The following is a 22,397-nucleotide window of genomic DNA, read 5'->3' on the forward strand; positions in this document are numbered from 1 at the left end:
TATCCAATACCAAGTGGTCAGTCCTAAGATAATATACATACAGGTAACATTACACAGGCTGAGCAAGTTGTATTTATGTATTTTTGTATATATGTAACAATTAATAGGCCATGAATTTGAGAGATCTACAGGATGTATGGGAGGAGTTGGAGGGAGGAAGTTGAAGAGGGAAAATGATGTAATTATAAGAGCAAAAATTTTTTTTAAAATTATTTAAAAAACCAAAATTCTGAAGGGATAGCGTTATAGTTCTGTGGTAGAACATATATGTTATGTGCACAATGTCCTGCTTTCAACCCCAAGGCCATCAAAAATAAAAGAAAGAACAAAGGCATAGGAATCTAGGACCCTTCTTGTGCTCAGGATTCAATAGCAATACTTTGACTTCTATTCCAACTGCTCAATGTTGACTTATAGTCTAAAATAGTCATAGATAATAAATTTAACAAATGTAGTAAGAGCTTTGTGAAAATGATATAAGACCAGCTTTAGCCCACAGGCCATAGCTTGTTTCTACATGGTTTATATCCTAAAATTCTCTTTTCTCATAATATTCTAGAGCTGAATTGGAAATAAGGTAGGGTTGATGAAGTGGTCCAGTCCAGAGGTGAGCATTCAGCAAGTATACTATCTACAGGGCTAAGAATATTTGAGAAACAGATTCAAATACAGTTTTCATTCTATCACCACCCTACATCAGGAATTCTAAACATTGCCAATGATCAAGTACTGCTGCCAATGATGAAACATTGTCAATGATCAAATACATCCAGGAAGATGACTCTTCTGTCCTAGAGACAAGCAATGACTTGAGATGAGTAACATACTCCTTGAAATATAATTTTGAATTAGCAGAGTGAATTAAAGTGAACTTCCCAAACAAAATCCACGATACATAAACTTGAATATTGAAACAGTCAAGATACTGAATGCCCCCTAAAGTCCCATGTGCTGGATGCTAGTCCATATGGAGAATTATCTAAGATAGGTGTACTTTGGGTTTCAAATGAATGAGCTTATTAAGTATGTAGCAAGCAAAAGAAAAAGAAGAAATAGCAAATAGAAGATAGAAGAAACATATAGATAGCAGAATATCATAAATTGGGCTCTTTCAATACCTAATGAAAACTGTTGGCGTAGTTCAGTTAGTAACATCAAGTAAGCTTCTTAGACAAGAATGAGTGGGGAAACCGTACTGAAACAGCCATGCTGGAGTTGCAGATTGGGAGACTGACAGCAGAGCAGAGAAGAGCAGAACAGAGAAGAGCAGAGCAGGTCTTCTTGGATGAGTTTCTGCCACCAGGTCCCACATGGAAGTTTGTATACTATTAGATAATAGTAACCTCTGTTGGAAATGGTTTATCTTCTAGCTGTCACTAAGGGTACATTTTTATTAAATTAAATTCATTTTTATTTTATAGAAATGTGCCATATTCATATAATTTCCCTCCCCCCTCACCTCTCTAACTCCTCTCATGTCCCAATTGTCCTTTCTCAACTTCATGATCTTTTTAAATTATTATTGTTGTGCACGCATACATGTAGGTAAATGAATAAGTGTGTAAGTACAATCTCTGAGTCTGTTTACTGTTCCTTGATATGTGTAATTCTCACTCCTCATCAAAGAAATTTCCTTTTACAGAATATGGAGATCATTGTAGAAAGCCACAACTGGTCAAGTGCAGAGAACAACCGACTGTGCGGTGGCCAGCTCTCACTGATAGATCCACAGCACAACGCCCACATCAAGCACTCAGGAACATGGCAGAAGGGAGGACACAAAGGTTATAAGGGTCAGAGTACCAGAGCACCCGCTTTGCTGGGAGATGTCTTCTTTATATGACAGGGAGGCTTCACCCATGAAATCTCAACAATATGGACGCCTAAACATGACCTGACAATGACAAAACCAGTTGACATGCCAACATGGAAGGCAGAAATCTCATGGGCTCATCTCCTAGATGAAGAATTACAGGCAGTTAATGACCTCTGAGAGAAGGACAATTAGTCTTCCCTAGGGATGGACCCCTGATTTTCTAACATCAAGTGATCATCCCTAAAAATATATACATGTAACATATTTAATTATAATTAGCCGTTTGCTGTCTTCCTTTCTCCATATCAAAGAGCAAGGGGACCAGCCTGCTCTATGATAGGGCAGTCTAGACACTTTGTGTCTGGGACAAGGGGGCTGTTCTCTTTCTTGGAGAGCTGTCTCAGTAAGCTTAAAGAGCACATTACATTTTACCAGTATAACATCTATCACAGACACTTAGGTCCCAGTTCATGTTACTATTGGAGGTGGTGGAACCTTTAGAAGGTAAGGTCTAAGAGAAGAGAGATCATAGAAAGCATAACCTTGAAGGAGGCTGGGACCTCCTCTTCCTCTTTTTTAGCTTTCTGGATAATACAAGGTGTGTATGCTCTTATGTCACATGGAACTACCATGGTGCTTTGCTACAGCTTCAAGGCATCAGAACCTATCATCAGAAAACAATGAAACCATGGGCCAACTTTATTAGCTGTCTACACCACATATTTTCTCTCATCAAAGTAACTAGAATTTGGGCTGTGGTTGCTGCTCTGCCATCCAGTCATAGAGTGAATTACTGAGAAACCTTTAACCATCTTGTTCGTAATTACTAATTGTTAAAGAAGGGTAGTAGGTAATGTGATAATTAATGTGCTGAAGTGAAAGGGTGATAACAATGGTACTTAAAACCTCCTCATTTCTAAAGTCCTGTATTTGGAGATTCCCTACTCAGGCCATTGTCACCTCTTTCTTCCCTTTCCTCTCATATTTTGCGAATCAGTTCTTCACGTGGAGCTGCTCTTTAATTCCTTCAGAACCTTTAACTTCAGTCTTGCTAGGTGGAGTGCCGTGGGAATCAGTTACCCACCAGCTCACGTCTCTTCATCTAAGCGTTAGGAAGTCCCTTTGGTCTACTGTGATCAATGCCTTCCTACCTATGTTTCATGCTGAGAAAACAGCCCAGTACACTTTCTTTGATCTCACTACCAGGTGGCTGTTACCAGGAAAAGTTACAAAATGTGCCAATTGGCTCAACTAGACATTTCTGACTATTATTAGTCTGTAGGCAGAGTTGCGCTGATTCTCTTGTTCACCTCTAGGTGACATTTCCTTGTGCTCTGATCCATGGGAACTATTCCCAGCCCTTTCCAGTCTAAACATCAGACACTGTCTGTTTTCAGTGATGGCTCCATCATTGTTTCCTAAAAGGATATAGGACTCTGGCGGTAAGTTTTCTCAAAGTTCATCTCCTAAATATCTCTCTGTATTGTGTTTTACTGGTGAATTGTTTCCTTTCTTCCTTTCCTTCCTTCCTTCTTTCTTTTTTGAGACATGCTATTGGTTTTATTTTATTTCATCTTCAATACCATCATCAGTTGCTGTAACATCATACACCTTGTTTAGCACATTTTTGTTTAGCTCTCACTCTTGAAATCAATATCTAACCATTTCTCAATAAATATTGATTTTTTTAAATATCACTTACATTTTCACTCTGTTTAGAATGCTGCTTCCAGGGTGATCTCAGGCCATCCTCAATACCCTCCAAAGCCTCACCCATAGTCTACAAATTCTGAAAGTGAGAATTCCATTTAAGGCTCTCCAGGATCTGAATGGCTCTTACTTTTGCAGATTTTACTTCACCACTCACGTTCATGCTTGGTACTTTACAGAATATAGCACAGTGTTTTTCAGAGATCTGTGATGGTGCATTTGCTCAAATCTGTTGTTCCACCTGGAATGCAGTTCCCAAATAAATTTGCTTGGTGAAACAGACTGAGCCCTCAGAATTCAGCCCAAACTTGTCTTCCTTTTGCCACCCTCCCTGTCTTCAGACAGCACTTCATGAACCTGGATTTTCTCTGTACAGGCAGTGGCAGCATTATGGGGACCTCTCTTTCTAGACAGATGGCAAGCTACGACAAATCAAGAACTTATTAACGGGATGGGAGTAATATTGTGTATACTCTCAATTGTAGAATGAATATGAGAGATAGCAGACGTGGGATCCTTTGGAGAGAAAGGGGGCGGAAAGGAAGAGGATGGGAAGAAGGGGGAGGGGAGTAGAGTGTAGACATGAGAAAAACAAAGTGCCGTGCACACAAAGATGTCAATATGAATCCCATTATTTTATTTACCAACTAACAATAACACTATTTTTAAAAGGACCCGCATTTTGTTATTACTTTTATAATATGCAGTTTCTAACACAGTCACTTGCATACAGTTAGAGCTAAATAAAAGTATGAATAGAAATGATGAATTATCTTTCATCAGCAGTCACAGAGAATGCCCCTGCTTCCTGATGATGTCAAATTAACAAATCCTAAAAATTTACCCACTCCAACCTGTAAGATTCTAAACAGAACCCATATAAGTCAATCTTTTGCCTATCTTTATCTTGTTACTTAAGTTTTTTGGAACTTAGGTTCATAAAGTCCCGGCACACTCCTTTTACTTTATGAGGCTGTTTCTGGGTCAGTAATAATGTTTTGACTTTGCAGTAATTCAATCTTATAGTTACAAATATATTATCAATAGCTAGAACAACATTAGCAACATGATGTATAATTTCTACAGGAACCTGGAGGTTTAGAGCTGAACAAACATATCAGCCTGGTGAACATACTTGTAAGAACTAAAGGAGAAGTGGAGCTAGAGAAATAAGCTTTTCCACAGTAATTTCTATTCTTAGTGACTGTCTTTTAAAATAGCTGTTTCAAAATATGGACTTAAAAGAAAGAACACACTTGCTATTATTTATCATCTGGCAAAATAAAATAAAAGGAGGTAAAAATCAATAGCTCATTTTTAAGTGGTTTTTTCTTTGGTTTTTCAAGACAGGGTTTCTCTGTGTAGCTTTGTGCCTTTCCTGGATCTCGCTCTGTAGACCAGGTTGTCCTTCAACTCACAGAGATCCGCCTGCCTCTGCCTCCCAAGTGCTGGGATTAAAGGAGTGCGCCACCACCGCCCGGCAGCATTTTTAAGTATTTTAAGTGACCCTGAAATCATATACAGAACCATGGCTTAAAAGCCAGGCCTTATTTTATTAAAGCAGTCCTTGCTTTTCCCCCTAACTTGTTTTCTCTGCATAGTGACGTATGTGGGGTTTGTCTAACTTGCTCTACTGCTGCTGATTTTACGGAGATTTGAAGTATCAAAAACGAAGTAGAGAAGAGTGGTTACGTTTCCCCACGAGAAGGTACCCATGTGAGCAGAATTGACAACTTTGAACTTTCATTCAGTGCACTCTTAGCTAATAGGCATATGCTGGGACAAACAGGAGTATGGAAGTTATAAAGGTGTATTTATTGTAATTGTCCTCAAATGGCCACATGCAGCTTGCATTTGACTGAGTCAGTGACAGTGAGAGCAGCTGAATAAAAGCCCACCTCTTAAATGTTTTTGGTATATATTTATATACACACACTCTACACATCTAAAGTAAGTTGTAAACTAAGTATTAGGGATTCAGTTACCATTGCCTTCTTAATAATTGTATTAGCTATTAATAGGAAATTAATGTTTTTATAATTTTTTGATGAACAATGGATTTATTTTATGATAAAAGAACAGTAACTAACAAGCAGCACATCTAAACGTATGCAAGGCAGAAGGAATGGGATAGCATTTTTGAACAAAAGACATCATTGCTTTGAATTCTATGTATGTCTTTCCATGATAATAATTTTTATTATTACTCTTAGTTCTCAAAAGTGCTTGCTTACATATACGCAATGGCTTTTCCTCTGAAGCAACTATTTAGGTACAGGTCTACTAATTCAGCAACCAAACATTCAGAGATACGACAAACATATTACCTCATGGAAAATGAACTTTTGCTATGAAATTCTGGAGAATTATCACCAAAAAGTTATAACAGATACCAAGAAACAGGAAGGAAGGAAGGAAGGAAGGAAGGAAGGAAGGAAGGAAGGAAGGAAGACAACATCATCAAAAAAATGCCAGAACCTGACAGCAGTATAACAGAGGAGCAATTTGCATATATTCTGATTATCTAAAATAAAGAGAAAACCCTTGAAAAATATAGTAATAATGAACTTTAGTTCCTATGTGTGCTGCTCTGTTTAGAATTTTCTAAACATTAACTAATGATAATTTATTGGATATAGACAAGGAATATGGTGGGTTTCTGTACCCAGTTATACAAACATAAAATTGTATTAAGTCTGTAGTCGGGGGAAGATATTTTATTCTTTAAATATTGAGTTATCCAATGTTAAATTGAATTTTAAAATTTAAATAAAAAAATGACATTTAATGCAATTCAATCAGAATTTACAAATAAAAACTAAGCATGCTCCCCACACCTCGAGCCAGCCCCATTCTCTTTAGGATATGGAGAGATTATTCCAATATCATAATGCAATTACTCATGGACATAAGCCAGGCTTTACTCCAGCAGAACCTACAGACTTAGGTCAAGCTCGAGAGCCTCACAGAGGCACGTACTTACGCCTCCTGTCTGAAGGAGAAGAAGCGGAGCCTACGAAGCTGTGAAGATGGTTTTTATAGTGACATTGAGTCATGAGCCAAACGGTGACTGGAGAACATGCTAATTTTACTTCTGTAAATGGGACACATGAAATGAGACTCACAGACTTGGAAGAAAGAGTGGAGGGACTGCCTCCAGCAAATACTGAAGACGTCTCTCTAATGTGAACAATATGATCTTTTCTTTTAAAAAGAAGTTTAAATGTAAGAAACAGAAAACAACTCTTCGGGCTCCACTCTTTAAATGCATTGACAGAATGCTTGTATTAAAAATAATGAAATCCTGTGCTGTTGTAAAAGCCCCTGAGCAGTTAGCAGTGTGTTTAGTGCTTGATAGACATCGGCGTTTGTTGTCTAAGATTTCCATACATTCTGAAAAATGATCAAGAACTCCAATGAGCTTTCATGTACATGGAACAAAGCTACCAACATTTGCCGTGTACAAAATGAAGAGGTGGTCAGATTTAAGTATTTATTAATTCACTGAAAGATACCAATAACCCTATTATATATTTACATAGACATTTGCATTGGAAAGGAAATAATGTTTTTGAAAGCAAAAGAAACTGATGGCAGGAACTCTGCACAGTTTCCCATTTGTAACGCTGGCTTTTCTACAGGTCTGCCTAACAAGGGACAGCTGGTTCACCAGTGCGCTTCTGCTCTAGATTTGCTGCAATATGCTGCTCCCATTGAATTATGGGAAGAAAATCTGGCCCACATCAATTTCTCTTAGGTTGGAAAGTGAAATGACTTTGAATAGTCTTTTCAGATAACTGTAGAATTTTTTTATACTGTGGACTATAAAACCATAACAAAATGCTTTCCACCCTGTCTGACTAATGTGTCTATCATCTGCCTTGCATCGTGAATGGCTCTCTTTTGTCCTTGCAAGCACATGTGTGCATGCACACACACCGTGCACACGCACAGTGCACACACACAAACAAGAATCACTCCTTTGGCATGTATTGGTTCACTGAGCATTGAGTCGGGCAAATTTTCCAAATGACAATGTTTTTAATTATATAATATAAAATGGTTATTAATGCCACCTTCATCATCATAAAGTCTTTAGGAATTAAAACTTAGAGCTTCATGGGACCAGAGACTACATTTTCCAAAAATTATCATTTTCATGTGAAAGCTTAGATATTACTTTCACAAAGTTTCATTTATTCATTTTCAAGAAAACCTTTGCGAAATCCCCAAGCTCAAATAGTTTGCTTCATATAGATGCTCTCAGGAATGGTGATCAGTTAAAAAATAGGCCAGTTTAGATTTTTCCTGGGAAGTCACAAATTTACTAGAGACAACCGAGTCTTTTGATACAGGACAACGGGGCTTTATGAGCCTCCTCGTTTTAGCACATGAAAGACTGAAAAGAAGTGCACTCTAAGACCGAGACTCAATAAAACTGATACTTTGTTATTGATTTGTCAAGTACATTCAAAGTAAGTCCATCATTTAGAAAATACAAACTGCATGTATGTTGTGGTGAAACACAAAGGTTCTTCGGCAAGTTTGTGTCCTTAGTTTGATTAGTTCAAAACCACTGGCAGTTTTCCCATTTTACCTTGTCAACATTAGTATAGACACCAGCCTAATATTTGCTTTGGTGAATGTATTTTATAGTGTTTTTATAAATTCTTAAGTTGGTTGATTTTATCTCTAATCACTTCTCCACAACTTTTTTAATCAAAAATTAAATTCTTTACTAAAATACAAAACTTAAACTTCATCACCCTCTCATGATGGTTTGCCAGTCAGAACTCGAAAACAAAAGAGTGTCACTCACAACCGTTAATAAAACCGGGGCCCTATCTATTTTGGGAACTACTTTCACTCTATTTAGGGATCCAGTGACTTCAAGGGTACTCGTAAATACTTTTGCTCAGTTAATACTTCCCTTTAGCCAACATTACTAGTGACAATTTCTGTACTTTTAATGTTTCTTCAGCCAGATCGCTTTAAGGGGGAGGATCAGGTCCTCCTACATTAATTTCTTCAATTCCCTTTTCTCTAGTAACACATGAGCAGCTATCCAGCTCTCTTTGTATGCTCTCACTTATAACAGAGGATTTAAGCAATAACCTCAGCAGCAGAGGACATTGACCAATCCCTAGCACACTGAACTTAGTTCATTTTTATTAATAGTTACGTTTTTAAGATTTTTTTTATCAAATATTTTTTAACTAATGTTGCGAATGAATATGCACGGTTTACAGGTTCAACACATCTGAAGATACCTCAGTTAGGTAAAGGGGGAGTGCAAAGAGCAAGAACACATTATAAATAAGAATCCTTCAGCAAGATACACAGCTATTGTCTCAGTTGCATCCATGGAAGAAGTCATCTCGCTAACGGCTAATTTACAGTGTCTTTTGTAAAATAGAGTTGACGACTTCCTATGGTTTATTTTGCCCGTATTTGGGGATTTTTACATCATTTATTGAATATTCTGAAGACTGTCATATAATTCCTGTGATATCACTGTTGAGACAGTGAATTAGTGGCAGAAATAGTGCTAATTTATCTATGAGTAATATTCACTGTACATTACTAATGAAGAAACTAAATCAGACAGCTTAACTGATTTCTCTAATATCTTACATAATAAGTGGAAATACCGACATAAAAATGAAAACCAGGATTTACCAATTTCAAAATCCTAAAGGCTTTCAGAGCCTGAGGCTAGTAATGGTCTGCCTTAAGTAAATCTCTCCAAATGCCTTGTCTTATTTCCTTCACCGGCTCTGAATTAGTTTTAGGAGTAAAAATACTTTTTAATATAGATAGTTTCTCATTAAAGTAAGGTACTTCCCCCTATGCATTTCAGATAAATATTTAGCTTTTGAAAAACAAGGGCTAGCAAGTTGGTTCATGGTGGCAAGGCGCTTGCCACCAAGCCTAAGTCCTAGCTGAGCTCCACTCCTGGGATCCATGCTGGGTGGGAGAGAAACTATTCCACAAGCTGTCCTTTGATATCCACATGTATACACACACACATAATAAATAAGTGAGTGATAAAATGTGGTTTTAAAAAATAAAAAAATAGGTTATGACACTGACACATTTTTAAATTTTTAATTACTTTTCCATTTTTAAGCTCACAAGAGGAGTCAAATGAAGATCAAGTTTATTTGTTTGGTCTAATGTATAATAATAAGCATAAAAATAACAAAATAACTGCGAAATTTATGAACATGAGTACTTCAGGAATATTGAAAACTTCAAAAAGAATGCCAGGTACACTGGAAAGTGTACAATGATAATTTAAATGTCTTAATAATGTTATCAATATGGCTCTCTAATGCTGAAATAACAGATTAGAATTTTTAAGTCACACAATCAGTATTAATCATTCTCCAGTAATGCTTTTGGGACATGAGAAGCTAAGCTTATTTAATTTTCTATTTAGAGTTTACCTTAATATTTCTTTATAACTATGTAGCCATTTCCATACTATATTGAGACAGACATTACTTCACAAACTAGTTGTCTATTTAAATTGCTATAGAACATGATTTTTCAATCATATCATTTGATCACACATGTTAATTAGAGCCAGTAAGTCCTTCTTGATTTCTATGTTTGGTCTTTAAAACCTTCTTACTCCAAACCCCATATATCTGGTCTAATACTTTGAAGATGCTCTTTATATTCAAGATTCCTCACTGTGAAGGTGGGTTAGCTTTAAGAGAATAAAACACAATTAACAGTGACTAGGATTTTGATAAGGATCTACAAAAAATGTAAGTAACTTCTGAGAAAATGATTCCAAAATACAAACAAAACCTTCAAAAGTGAGAAAATGTTTAATAACTTCAATACTGGTATTAATGTAGTTCATCAAATTGGATGCCAGTTGGTTTTTAGATAGAATTGGTTACTCTCTTAGATTACTATTGCTGTGATGAAACACCATGACCGAAAATCAAGTCAGAGAGGAAAGGATTTATTTGGTTTATACTTCCACAGGGTAGTCCATCTTTGAAGAAATCCAGGACAGGAACTCAAACAGGGCAGGAACGTGGAGGCAGGAGCTGATGCAGAAGCCATGGAGGTATGCTACTTACTGGCTTGCCCCACATGACTTGTTCGTCCTGCTTTCTTATAGAGCCAGGGACCTCCAGCCCAGGACTGGTCTCACCCGCAATGGGCTGGGCCCTCTTCCATCAGTCACAAATTGAGAAAATGCCCTACAGGCTTGCCTACAGCTCAGTCATGTGGAGGCATTTGCTCAGTTGAGGCTTCCCCCTCTCCAATGATTCTAGTTTGTATCAAGTTGACATAAAACCAGCGAGCTCGGTTACTTATAAATGATATTGGCTTTTAATTTGGTAAATGTTAATAACATAAATTGTCTGTGACTAAGAAAGGCTTAAAAAAAGAAAAAGAAAAAGAGAAAATAAAGGATGATTAGAGTCAGGCAATAAAGATTAGTTTGTAGGTAATATAACTGAAAGAGAACTAAAGACAGAAGGGACCTGGTTATGCCAGTCAATTTATGCAAATATGATGCTGGTGACATTTATCTGTTTTGAATGATCATAACAACTAAATATGTACTGTTTGTGTTTAAAATAAGGATGATGATGATGATGATGATGATGATGATGATGATGAATTTTAGTCCATTCTTGGGGAAAATGCTTCAACAGATCCCTGCTCTGCACTAGACCTCTCTATCAGCCTGCCCGAGGCAGAGCTGCTAGGCACTGAGGATGAAGGAGCTGGGGCACCTGGAAGAGGCTTCTATCTCCACAGAAGGGATGAATGCAAGAGTAGGGTGGTTGAAATCCGAGGGGTCTGGGATGAGAATCCTGGAGTGTGTCTAGAGTTTTAACTAGGATAAATAAGCAGACGGCGTTATTTGGTAAATGGAAAAGGAACAGCCGTTTGAAAAGTCTAAGAATGGCACTTCATGATATCACAATGCTTCGTCTTTTCTTTGCTGAATGAGTGGAAATGCATTAACTAAAAACCACACACATTTCACACACACACCAATATGAGCTCTTCTTCGGCAAGCACAAGTTCTGTTTGTGTGATATCTGGAAATTCCAATTGAAATTGTGCTTATACATCCCAATATGCCTCTTTTCAGCCAAAAATAACACATGCTATGTCTGCACTTAGCATATTTTAAATATGTGTATAATTCCTGCCAATTATCTGCTTCGCAGATGTTACTTTCCATGCAGTGTTATGAACTCCATTCATTACTCAAGAGTAAGATGAATTGGTTCAATTCATGATATATTTGAATATTACTATGTTTGGAAAATCCTGTTATTAATGACTTACTAACACAATGTTGATACTCCTTACCACTGCTATATGTTATTTCAAGGCTTTTTCTATACATTAGACTTTTTGAATGCTAATACACTGTCTAAGTTTGTGTGAAAGGAACAGAGAGAGGAGGGTTTGCTGAAGAACAGCAGAATTAACTAAATTAATTTAAAATTAAGAAAACATTAAAAATAAATAAACATTCTAAAAAGTATTAATGTGGACATTGAGAAATGTGTCCATTAGAACAGATACTGATATGTAAATCGACAGATGCTCTGTCACTCTGTCTTCCTCCTTCCCTTCCTTCTACTTCCAGGATCACTTGCAGTTCAGCTCAGCTGTTCTGTGACTCACAACATGGCCGAAGGTGACACTGAACTAGGGTTTCTACCTCTACCTCCCAAGTACTGGGATTACAGATGTGTGTCCAGTTCAATGGATACTTTCAAATGAGATACTTCACTAAACAAAATACTTAAAATGTAAGAATAAAGTCATTGTATTAGTAATATAAAAAGATTTATATTGAGAAGACAAATAATAATATTTATTTTGTTAAACTGACTTGCCTAGACAATGATGTGTCATAGATTATCACAAACACTTGACTCTGTATCTACATATTTTTTTGCCACACCAGTGACTGAACATATGGCTTTGGGCAAGAACTCTGTTACTGAGCTATATCCGCAGGATTTCTTTTTAATGTTTATTTTGAGTCAGGGACTCAATGAACTGTCAAGGCTTGACTTAACATTTTTAAAGCCTGCAGCCCTTGAATTTGCAATTCTCCTCCTTAGTCTCTTTTATTTATATATTTGTTTGTTTGTTTACACTTATTGATTTATTTGAGGGGTGTGGAAAGAACATATCTATACCACCATGCTCATGAGGAGGTCAGATGACAACTTGCAGGAATTTTGGGTTCTGGGGATTGAACTCATATTGTGAGGCTTGGAAACAAGCCTCTAATGCACTGAGCTATCTGGGAAAACCTCAGCCTCTCTTATAGTTGCTATTACAGGCCAGCAAAACAAGTGTGGCTTGATTGTGCATATTGAACATCTTATTGATTCTGAGTACTGGAACTTGGGGCCTTGTGACACTCTTTCATTATCATGAAAATTTAAATGCTAAACTCTGTCTTTATCAATTAAAATTTAACTCATCTGATAGAGTTACAATGAATTTTCAAGTTAAAAAAGACTCTCAAAACAGAGATACAAGGCTAGATACAAAATAAATACTAACAGCTAACAATTCTCAAATCCATTATATTGTAGTATAGTACAAACTTCTTTGACACATAGTCTAAGTGAAGATTTTTACTTCAGCATTGTAACTTAAGAATGCCTTATCTGATTTCCATAATGTTTTGTCAAAATGCTTTTAAATGAGCATCAGAAGGCCTGGTGCTTGTCATTTCTTCTACACTTACACTGCTGCGTAGGGAGTCTCACAGCTTTCTTAATTCATATCAACTTTAATATTTTTCACCACACAGACTCCATGAGCACATAGAGTAAACACCTACAGAGTGACTTGAAATAAAACACCCTTCAAGTTAAAGTTAGAATCATGCATGCTTTGTTATGCTTCCATCTAAGTGTGCAAAGGAAAGTGTTCATATGGATGACACATAGAAACCACCCAGGATGCTTACCAATTTACCAGTGGCTGACCTCACCAGCAAATCTGGCCTTGCCTGCAGAATTAGAACAATTTTAAAATGAGAGCTGTATTTCACTACTGCAAAGGCAGCATACTAGTCCTCAAAATTTTATGACAGGGCAGATACACAAACACACACACATGCACGCATGTGTGCACTAGCTCAAACACATACATGCACATCCACAGTCTTCTGTGCTTTCAAATCTGTGGCAGGTTTAACCACGACTTTTAGTGTATCTTCTTATTTATCCATTTATTAATGTACAGACAGATGAGAACAGTTAAAAAAGGGCCTTTTTTTATTTATGAAAAGTGGCCCTGTAGAAACTTTTAGAACAGTCACATGAAATTGGAACACACACAAATCTTGGTGTTTTGTTTCCTCTCTAGTCTGTGTCAATACCAACAACAGGAATTTCTTCACAATTAGCTTAAGATGTGTTGTATTGTACTGATAAACATCAACTGGATATTTACTTGTTAAACACATTTTCTGTTTTCTCCTCTTTCTCTGCTCTCCTAAGGCAGGGCATCTCTGCTGCCCGGCTTACTGCCCTGCACTCTTGGCTCCTTTGCTATAATGTGTTCCTGTACTTGGCGTTGCCTGGTCGCTCAACAGTCAAACACCAGACAGAATTGTTTACGGAAAGGAAAAGGTCTCGTATATTTTAAAGATGGAAACAGAACTCCAGAAATGAATTGTACAAGAAAGAACAATTAGAAAACTGGTCACGGCTAAGGTTGTCAGATTCAATCCTTCCTCTAAAAGGGGCAAGAAGAACAAGGCCCAGAGGGTGGGGCCTGCTTGCTGCTGAACACACTGGAAATAAGAAGTTCTTCCTGTCCGTTTTATGCCGTGGGCCATGGATTACAAGACATGGGCTGAAGTGTCATTACTGCTATGTAGCATTTGATACTGAGTAACAAAATTAATTTAATCTGGCTTTAGTACTTATGCCTCCAAAATATGGGTTCCCAGACTAAGTAAATAGTTCAAATATTTTCTAGGTCTCACAGTCTCTGACCTTAGCCTCCATGTGCCCTTTGTAAAGGCCATGTTTTCACAAAAGATAGCATTCTTTTCAAAGCCTTTGGAGGAAGGGTAAGTTATATTTAGAAGGCCCATTTGGCATGCTGGGTGTTCTCATGTCTTGCTGCTATTTATAACCAGGTGTAGGCCAGTAGGACAGCAGATTTGTTTTAACTAATAACTGTCCAGACTTCAGAGAATGAAAAAATTGTTTGGCACCTAATTTAAGTCTTGATTTTAGAATGAATTGAAAGCTAGATGTATATATGTGTGTGTATGTAGTATATGTATATATATGTGTATATATGCATGTATGCACACATGCATTAAATACTTGCTGATTTCTTAATATTATACATATATATGCATGTTTGTGTGTATATAATACATGTATATGTGTATATACATGCATGTATGAATACACACATTAAATACTCTCTTGTTTCTCAGTATTGTACATATATATGCATGTATGTAGTATATGTATATATGTGTGTATATATACATGCATGTGCACACACACACATTAAATGCTTGCTAATTTTTCAGTAGTTTCATGGTCTGATGCCAAACATAATTCCAAAACTCATACTTCTGTTGGGACATAGGAATCTGTCACTTGACAGACATGTTTGACTATTCTGAGTTTCTGAGTGGATTCCTTATGATTGTTTTCTTTCTCAGTTTTATCGCAACTAACTCTAATTTGAATGTCAATAAATATTTACAAGTTCCACGAGTATTCACTATTATTCTTATGAATTTTGTTGGTTTTATTGTAGTAGAGATAACCACATCATTTCATAGATAATTGACGAAACAAAAGCAAAGCAAAATAAAAATACTATTAGGGAAAAAAAAACATAGAAAGGCCTAAAAGAAATAATGCCAGGATTATAAAGTGTTAATAAGATGTGAGCAGGCCGACACTAGAGCCTGAAGCCACTGTCAATAGTTTTTAACATTCCTAGAGTCCAGAGGAGGTTTAGCTGATATTGGGGATTTGTTGTTGCTGACAATTTTTCAAAAAACATCAAATGAATAAAAAAAAATGAATTAAAAGTAAAAAGTAATTTGTTTCCCAAACAGCGTAAGTTACCAACACCAGGCCCTGTCTATTCTAAATACTTCAGCATTTCCTATGAATATACAAGAAAACAAAATCATGGAATTCAGAATGCCCACAGGCCTCCATACAGTGCCATGATGTGGCCCTCACACCCTTGCAAGGGTCATCACTTAATCCAGTAACACCATTCACACCACAAGGGTCACCTCAGGATGTAGATGCAGCATTTAATACAGCTTTCTGCCAACTGTCTTTAACATGGAAACCTTTTTGGGCTTCTTTTTGGGTAGCCTGATCTTGACACCTTTCAAGATCACAGGTCAGTTATGTTTGTAGAAAGCAGTTTGAATTTACCAATGAGTGGATTCAGAAAATGTCATATTGTGAAACTGCATTTATACCATGACATCTTAGCACACGATACTGACAAACCTTTGAGTTTTACCTTATTTGCATATTAACATTAATTAAATTCACTAATAATCCTACTTGCCTTTCTCTCTATAAAATTGTTTTGTCATCATTAATAATTTTTGTTTTATATAAGTATCAACGTTATACTTAACTCCATTACTTATTTCAGTGTAGACTTAAACTTTCCATGGAAGGTGATTAAAATTTGCCATTACTTATTTTGAGGACTGTATTGTTTGTAACTTATCCTGTGGAAATGCTTCAGCGTGGCCAGTATGCTTTGATATTCCCCAGTCACTCTAATATCTTCTATAGCTCTTGGAACAGCAGAATAGTCTAGGACCATTTTATATTTTCCCTTATCTGCCTCTGAATCAGCCATTTCCTTAAAGATCTCTGGTTCTTCTAAATGGAAAGCTGGATCTAGAAACTAAGATTGGTACATTATGTGTGGACATTGCTGCAGGAAAGAAGCTGTAAGACTCTTCAAATGACAGATCTTTGAGATTAGGGACATTTATCTATGGAAACATATATGCTTATTCTTATATACCTTATGTCTGTTTATCAGTTTACATTGAAAAATGCAATTCACTTCAATATGATTCATTTTCATTCAGCACCATATGGTTCATTGTAGGTTATTTTTTCTTTTCCTACTTTACCCCTCAGGCAGTGAGAAACACTGGTCACCACAATCCCAGATATCCTTCCTTAATGAATCGATAAATATTTTATCAAATTCTTACTGCTGTCGCCCTTCCTTTTATACAAACTTTTCCTCATGCAGCCAAAGGCTATGAATAGCTATTAAGTGCTGCTGGCTGTGGTGCCTTCCCCATCAGATGCTTTTATCTTTCTAAAACGTCCTTACCATTTCCCCCAGATAATCACCTAAATATTTAATACCTAATAGGTTGAAAAATAATAATGCCATTTGACTGTTATCTACTCTGTGAATTGATCTGCATAATTACTAGTCAAGGTGCTTGAGATAGCATCTGGACCCAGCTTCACCTTATCCTCCGCCCCTTTTTTGCCACATGGACTATAAACCATCTGCTGAACTTTAGTGCATCTCACGGGTCAACTGTACCAGCCATGTGATTTTTTCAACACTCTGATATTTGCACTTGTTTTGGCTGAAGCCTAAACGATCTGTAAGATTCCAACAAACTAGATTTCAAAAAGCATTTGCATTTTATTTTTGTGGAGACATTTGGGATAAGACATTTTGGAAAACTAAAGATATATTTGTACATTATTCACACTTTTAGCAATTCACCACTTGGTTAAATAAGAAATGTGAACTTAGATCTCAAACAAGAGTTACAAATGGTAAAATCCACGTGTTTGAAATCATGAACTTTGTGTGCTCATAGATGGGTTCATGTTAGATGTTGAATTTAGTCTTTACAAATTGTTGATGAACCAGACGTAGGAACTTGGAATAATGACCTGTTAAGGATAAAGCCAAGGTTTTTGATCTCAGCAAATAAATTAGTGGCAAAGAGAAAAAACTAGAGTGAAATCGATAGATAAATGTAAAATAGCAGGCAGATGCGGTGGTATATGCCTTTATTCCCAGCAATTCAGGATGCTGAGTGGGGGCAGGGGTGGAAACAGCTTGACCACACAGCTGCCATGACAGGCTTAGGGGCCCAGACATAGCTTCTGTGACTGGCTTACTGGCAGGCAACACCCAGATCCAGGAAAAGCCATAAGCTGACTCCAGCCAGGGATAGGTCAGCATCTAAAGGGAAGTGCCTGACATCCCAAACATTCCAACCGTTAAGATTAGATAAGATTGCCAGATGTCCCTGAGTCTAGCACAGACCTATTTCCCCCTTTTACCAAGATACCTCCTAGACAAATGTCAGCCAATCAGGGTCCTGAACCCTGGAAATCCCCTCACCCCAATCTCTGCTATGATAAAAACCCTATCTTGCCTGGACTCAGGGCTTTCTGCTCTAATCGCTGTATCAGACAGGCAGAGAGACCAAGCTCTGAGCTTGAAATAAAGGCCCTTTGCTTTTACATATGGGATTCAGTTTCCTTGGTGGTCTTCTGGGGGTCCCCATGATCTGGGCATAACTCTGAGGCAGGAAGATTATAAGTTAGAGAACAACTTAGACAACCAATGGGACCCCATTTCAAAACACTAAGTCACTGATTCTCAACCTTCCTAATGTGGCAACCCAAAATACACTTATGTTGTGATGACCCTCAGCCATAAAATTATTTGGGTTGTTACTTCATAACTGTAATTCTGCTACTGTTATGAATCATAATGTAAATATCTGTGTTTTCCGATGGTCTGAGGTGACCTCTGTGAAGGGGTTGTGACTGACAAGTTGGGAACTGTTGCACTAGAAGAAAAAAAGAAAATGTAAAATGCATAATGTATTTATTAACATTGGTATAAGAGATTCACAGAGCAGATACAGTGGGAAATTGTAGTTATGAAGATCTGAGATGTGGATGAGCAGTCAAATGTGGAAGGATGAATTCAAGATCCATAGCATCTTCATTTTAATGTAATGAGATCACAGTAAAAACAAACAAACAAACAAAAAAACAAAAGACTCATGAACAGTGAGTGTAGATAGAAAACTGTGGTCCAGAAATGGGCATTAGGGAAGTTTACCTCTAGACTGAGGGATAATGTTCTTTACAGGGACAATCCCTGATGGGAGACAAAGGTTTGAGGTCTGGGGTCCTGTTCCAATGACCCCAATGGTGAAAGAGTGAGATACCACGGTGGGGATACCTGAAATGACAAAAAAACCAGACTGAATGCTGCCTTGTCCCTCCATCTGAAGTATAAACTCCCCTACATGAGAAATGGTATGGCCAGCAACACTCGGAATTATCCCAACAGACGGCACAGCTGGTAAAATACATACATAAATAAAAGTTTAAAGGATCCAGAGACTCATTCTAAGCCCAACTGACCCTTGAGGACCAGACCTTTAACTAGCCCTTCCTAACAGTCAATAAAATATTGTGGACATATTCTGGATAATTCTACTAATATCTCCTGTGATTGTATTTTCAAAATTAGACTGAGACCATGCCAAACACATCATTCTATTGGTAATTATCTTTGGAATAGGGTCTTTGCATTTTATGGTGGAAATGGTTTATATCAATTATAACCCCTAGTTACAATCTATTAAGCATTGCACTTTATGTACTTGCCTGCTGTTTTAATTTCTCATCTTTCTGTTTACAGCCAGTCCGTAGCCAGACAGTATTATGGTAATCTAATCCCATCTATGTGGGTTCCCTTGATTGCTGCTTTCTTAGCTACACTTGTTTGTTACATAAATGAAACCACATATCTATGCACTTTCAAAGTTTTTTGATAAGCCTAATAGAGAATTGTAGCAACCACCACACCCTCTGACCCAGATGAGCAGGAATAAGCCAGATCAGTCCTCATCCAAATTCCCTAACAGCAGTCAAGGTTACATCTTCAGAGGATGACTGCTGATGACATCAGATAGAAAGCCAGCAGGCAGTTTAGGGACCAGAGGTCTTGATCAGTGTCCTTGGCCACAAACCAGACATTTCCTTGAACCCATCCTAGCTAGATATCAGAAACACCATAAGTATTTAAGGGTTTGGTCCCTAATCTTTTTCCTCAATGAGTTTATGGTCTCAGCTCTTAACGTTGCTGGTATTAGAAGCCTTCTAGACAATTGAGGATGGACCCTTACCTCCTGTTTCCCTGATAAGACAGAAAAAGAAGCCCCTCCTTCAGGTTTAAGTTCCTATATGAGAAGTTGGTGATATCTGGACTTCATTGAGGTCCATAAGTCAAAGATAATTCCTCCTGATCAAAAGAATAGGATGTAAGTTTTATCTCTGGCCTTGGGTGAAGAGTTCACAATCTAAATTTCTAAAAATAGTACTTATCATTATCTTTTTTTAGAGTCAGGCCTTCAGAGCCTGTTGATCAGTTAGCCAAGAGTTAACCCCCAAGGAATACTAACCAGAAGACAAGCTAAGAACTAATTAGCTCCTTAATGAAATCTGTACTCATCCTTTAAAAAGCCCCTCCCTCAGGGCGGAGGCTTTCAGAGCTTTGTCACAAAGCACTTTGGACCCTGTCCACTTTTTTCTGTTATTCAGAAAGGTGTAAGTCCTTTCTCTCTCTCTCTCTCCTCTTCTCCTTTCTTTTTTCTTTCAGATACTCGTCAAAGCATAGGTAAGCACTCTGGCCTTTCTCTTTCATTCTCTGAAGGTCTTTTCACCTACAGTGTGGCTGATTGTCCATACTTTGGTTGCCGTCAGGTCACAACCAATGAGTCTGCCTACTTTCTTGACTCCTAACTCAATGTTGTAGCTTTCTCTCTTCTTCTTCTCTCTCTTTTGGTCAGTTGCTGACATTTGCAGTTTATCTGTCCTGTTGCTTTGATTTCAAACTCTAAAGTATTGTACTCAAGTTTCTTTCTGAGTCTGCATTAAAATTCTTTTATTAAAGTAGGCTAAGAACCCAAAAAAGGAAATTGTGACTTCCGATAGCAATTGGGGGAATCACCAAAGGAGAACAGGAAGTACTCTCCCATGAGTAGTGTGATGTCTTGAAAGTCAGTGAAACAATAGCATTGATACCGGAATCACAGAAGGTGATTTTCTAAATTTTCATTCTAAGACATTTAGTGACCAAAAAAGGTAACTGAGTGCAGAGGCAATGGGAATGTTAACATTGTAAAAAGAAAATTAAAATTTAGGATAGAAACATAATTCTATTTTCGTTTAGTTTTTTCTAAAATTACCTTTAAAACTAATATATAACTATATCATTTTACCCCTTCCTTTTCCTCCATTCATCTCCTTCCTCTGATCCTTCCTTCTCCTGAAATCATGCCCTCTTTAATTGATATTGTTACACACACACACACACACACACACACACACTTGTAGTCAGAGGTTTCTCACCCGCCAATTCCCAAATAACCACTCAGAGGCTTAACATTAATTTTAAATGTTTGGCTGATGGCTCAGGCTTATTACCAGCTAGCTCTTACATTTAAATTAACCTATTTCTATTAATCTATATTTTGCCATGTGTCCATGGCATTACTTGTCTGCTGGCATGTTGCTTCTTGGGAGCCTGGATGGCATCTCCCAGACTCCATCCTTCTTCTCCTGTATCTCTGCTTGGATTTTCCCTCCTGGCTCTATCCTGCTTTGCCATAGGCCAAAGCAGCTTTATTTATTAAGCAATGAAAGCAACACATATTCACAGCGTACAGAAGGACATCCCACATCATTTCCCCATTTCTGTCTAATCAAAATATTGAAACAAACTGCTTGGTTTGTATATGTTACTTGTATGTATATAATTTCAGGGCTGACTACTTGATATTAGATAACCAAATAGGAAGTTCAGCTCTGGGGAAAACTATTTCTCCCTATCTCAATAAGGCTTGATTTCCTGTGGTTCTTTGTTTATGAATGGGGTCTTGTGAGAATTTACTCATCCATGGTAGCATTTCATCTGGTATGAAACACCATTTTAAATAAAATGTCCATTTAAAAAATAGATGACCATGCTTTGACATAACATTTTGTATGTCCAGTGCAATTGCAGCATGCCTGTTGTAGGTGAAGATAAAGACAAAAGTTAAACAGTAAAATCAAGTAAAAGAAAAAATACCTGGTTTTTATAGATTTTTTTCATAGATTTCAAATATTCACAGGCTTGAACCATAGCATTTCAATCAGAATTTTTAAGACATCATAGCAATTTTAGAAAAACTTAAGCTTATTTATATAATTGCTTACATGAATTCATATAGCTCATATTTTATGACAAAAGAGTAAAACTTGAATGTTCTGGATACAGATCATTCCCCTTTTCTGCACCCAAATGCTTTATTGATTATTTGTTTTCGATCTTCTCAATTTTGGTTTTTAGTTATGTCATTATAAATCTTACATTCTAAATCTCTGATATAGCTGTATCAGTTATCTTACAGTGTTGAAAATTAGACCCTTCCAGCTGTAGACCTGAAAGCCATTCATGTGAGGAGGTGAATTAGCTAAGTATCCTATGTTTCTTAATCTCTGAAAATGGGGACAACAACACAAGACTTACCAATGGCTATAGAGTGTTTACACAGCAGCCTTATTACAAAGATTGGTGTCTTAAGTCATTCAGTAGGAGTGCAGATGTTAATAAGAAAATCATTAATGGTAAAACAGATGTTGGATTATTTATTAAACTTAAGAATGATCTGTTTGTGAATTTCTTTTAAATAAAAGGATAATTTTTACCAAAAATATCTCTATGTCAAGTGCAAAATCCTGCAATATCTTGGCCCAATAGCTTAACAATGCATGGCAGTAGA

General features: G+C 37.1%; 1 protein-coding gene across 3 annotated transcripts in view; it reads right to left on the reverse strand.

Moving 5' to 3' along the window:
- Pkia (cAMP-dependent protein kinase inhibitor alpha) overlaps positions 1–22,397 on the reverse strand; it is a 75,230-nt gene that overhangs the window by 7,283 nt on the left and 45,550 nt on the right. The window contains exon 3 of one of the 3 annotated variants that reach the window (XM_052716726.1): positions 18,683–18,805. The exons of the other annotated variants lie outside the window; for them this stretch is intronic. The gene's annotated coding sequence lies outside the window, so the exon portion shown is untranslated. The remainder of the gene's footprint in view (positions 1–18,682; positions 18,806–22,397) is intronic. 3 annotated transcript variants of the gene reach the window in all.

Source organism: Peromyscus californicus, unplaced genomic scaffold (genome assembly GCF_007827085.1).
Source record: "Peromyscus californicus insignis strain IS unplaced genomic scaffold, ASM782708v3 Scaffold_5__1_contigs__length_169319896, whole genome shotgun sequence".
In the NCBI taxonomy this organism is placed as follows: domain Eukaryota; kingdom Metazoa; phylum Chordata; class Mammalia; order Rodentia; family Cricetidae; genus Peromyscus; species Peromyscus californicus.